The 2,974-nt window shown below is 35.9% G+C and overlaps 1 pseudogene; it reads right to left on the bottom strand.

The window, feature by feature from the left end:
* Positions 1 to 231: 231 nt before the first annotated feature.
* On the bottom strand, positions 232 to 504 carry LOC112623071 (annotated as a pseudogene).
* Positions 505 to 2,974: the final 2,470 nt, after the last annotated feature.

Genomic DNA, 2,974 nt, shown 5'->3' with positions numbered 1-2,974 from the left:
GCCAAGAGGAAGTCTCTCAAAACTAGAAGGGAAAGGTGTTTTCTCCACATCAATCCAGCTTCACAGACATTCTTTTCCCCAAAACAAAAAAGAATTGTTCCGTGTGCTAACAACATAGCTTTAAAAAAAAGTGAAACAAAATGCTGCATTTTTATAAAATTTGATAAAAAAGAGTATTTCAAACTGTACAGTCACCTCTAGAGGTACATAGTTATCAAAAATGTGCACACTTCACTTGGCATCTCCAACACCTTCAGATTTCTGTGCCTGGTCTGTTTTGGCATCTCCATTTTCTGCAGGGTTATTCCCCTCCTTGCCAGCAACAGCTTTTCCCTTTTTTCCATTGGGTACCTTCTCTCCCTTCTTTTCAAGAATGTTTTTTGGCTTGGGCTCTGGCTTTGGAAGGGCAGGTTTAGCAGACAACCTCGCGGATCTTCTCAGTGGTTCATCTTTCACCTTGGCTTTATCTCCTTTAGCATCCCCTTCAACCTTTATCTTGGGCATGATGGCAGCAATGGCAGTGGGATGTAGGCACTGGGCAAGGGATGCAGTGGCCCGTGGGCTTTGGTTAGCCCAGGCATCATTCTCACCCTTCTTCTTTGATACCTCCAATTTTGTTCTTTCTGTTTGGGATTGCTTTAGATATTCAAAGTCCCTTGCAGTACAATATACATTTTATGATTTTTTTCTATTTCTGTAAAAAAGGTCATTGGTATTTTCATAGGGATTACATTGAACCTGTAGATTGCTTTGGGTAGTATTATCATTTGACAATATTAATTCTTCCAATCTATAAGCATGGGATGTCCTTCTATTTGTTTGTATCCTCTTCAATTTCTTTCATCACAGTTCTGTAGTTTTCCTTACAGCAGGCTTTCACCTTCTTGGTTACATATATTACTGGGTAGTTTATTTGTTTTGTAACTATTGTAAATGGGATTGCCTTTTTGATTTGTTTCAGCTAGTTCATTGTATGTGCCTAGAAAAGCTACTGATTTTTGTATATTAATTGTGTATCCTGCGCTCTACTGAATTCATTTATCAGTTTTAAGAATTCTTTGTAGAGTCTTTAAGTTTTTCTGTATATAAGATTATGTCATCTGCAAAGAAGAACAATTTGACTTCCTGCTTTCCTATTTGGATGCCATTTATTTTCTTCTCTTGGCAATTGCACTAGACAAGACCTCCAGTACTATGTTGAACAAAAGCAATGAGAGTGGACATCCTTGTCTTGTTCCAGTTCTTAAGAGAAAAGCTTTTGGCTTTTTCCCATTCAATAAAATGTTAGCTGTGGTTTTGTCATACATAGCCTTTATTATGTTGAAATACTTTCCTTCCATACCTAATATATTAAGAATTTTGATAATGAAATGATGTTGAATTTAACCAAATGCTTTTGCTTCATCTATTGAGATGATGACATGGTTTTAGTCCTTTATTCTATTGATGTAATAATGATGTTTATTGATTTGTTATGTTGAACCATCCTTGAATTCCTGGCATAAATTTCACTTGAGTATGGTGTATCATCTTTTGATGTAATTTTGGATTCAGTTTACTAGTGTTTCACTGAGAACTTTTTCACCTATGTTCATCAGGGATATTGGCCTGTAGATTGTTTTGTTGCTGTTCTGTTCTTGCCTAGTTTTGGTATCAGGGTTATGCTGACCTCCTAGAATAAATTAGGAAGAATTTCCTCTGCTTCGATATTGCTGGAATAATTTGAGAAAAAATTGGTCTTAATTCTTGTTTAAAGGAGCAATAGAATTCAATGGGAAAGCTATCCAGTCCTGAACTTTTCTTTTTTGGGGAACTTTTTATTATTAATTCAATCTCATTACTTATTTTCTTTTTTCTTTTTCTTTTTTTTTTTTTTTTGGTGAAAGAGCCTTGCTCTGTCATCCAGGCTGGAGTGCAGTGGTGTACTGCTGGCTCACTGCAACCTCTGCCTCCTGGGTTCAAGCAATTCTCCTGCCTCGGCCTTCCAAGTAGCTGAGCTTACAGGTGCACGCCACCATGCCTGGCTAATTTTTGTATTTTTTCAGTACAGACAGGGTTTCACCATGTTGGCCAGGCTAGTCTTGAAAGTCTTGAACTCCTGACCTTGTGATCCGCCCACCTCAGCCTCCCAAAGTGATGGGATTACAGGCGTGAGCCACTGTGCCCGGCCCAATATCATTACTTCTTATTACTCTGTTCAGGTTTTCTATTTCATCTTGGTTCAATCTAGAGAGGTTGTATGTGTTCAGGAATTTGTCCATTTCCTTGAGGTTTTCAAATTTATTGAAATGTAGTTGTTCATAAGTAGTTTTTAATTATCCTTTGTATTTCTGTGATATCCATTGTGACATCCTCTTTTTCATTTCTGATTTACTTGGTTTTTTCTCTTTTTTGGTTAGTCTTGCTAATTGTCTATTTTGTTTATCTTTTCAAAAATCCAAATTTTTGTTTCATTGATCTTTTGTAGTTTTTAGCCTCAATTTTGTTTATTTCTGCTCAGATCTTTGTTATTTCCCTTTTTCTACTAATTTTGGATTTGGTTTTTTCTTCCTTTTGTAGATTTGTATCTTTGTGCATTATTAGGTTGTTTATTTGAAATATTTCTATGTCTTCATGTAGGCATTGATTGCTATAAATTTGCCATTTAACATTTCTTTTGTTGTGCCCCATAGGTTTTGGTATGTTGTGTTTCTATTTTCATTTGTTTCAAGGAATTTTTAAATTCCCTTCCTAATTTATTCCTTCACTCATTGGTCATTCAGAAGCATGTTTTCTAATTCCCATGTATTTGCATAGTTTTACATGTTCCTCTTGTAACTGATATCTAGTTTATTCCACTGTGGTCACATAAGATATTTGACATAATTTTGATGTTTTAGTGTTTTGAGACTTGGAATTTCCTTGAGACAAGGAAATTCCTTGTGGGCAAAGGACAGAATGTCTCAAGGAAATTCCTTGTGGGCAAAGGACAGAA

This window comes from Theropithecus gelada, chromosome 4 (genome assembly GCF_003255815.1).
Source record: "Theropithecus gelada isolate Dixy chromosome 4, Tgel_1.0, whole genome shotgun sequence".
In the NCBI taxonomy this organism is placed as follows: Eukaryota; Metazoa; Chordata; class Mammalia; order Primates; family Cercopithecidae; genus Theropithecus; species Theropithecus gelada.
Note: the sequence above shows the minus strand (reverse complement) of the source record. Positions and strands in the feature narration are given on the sequence as shown.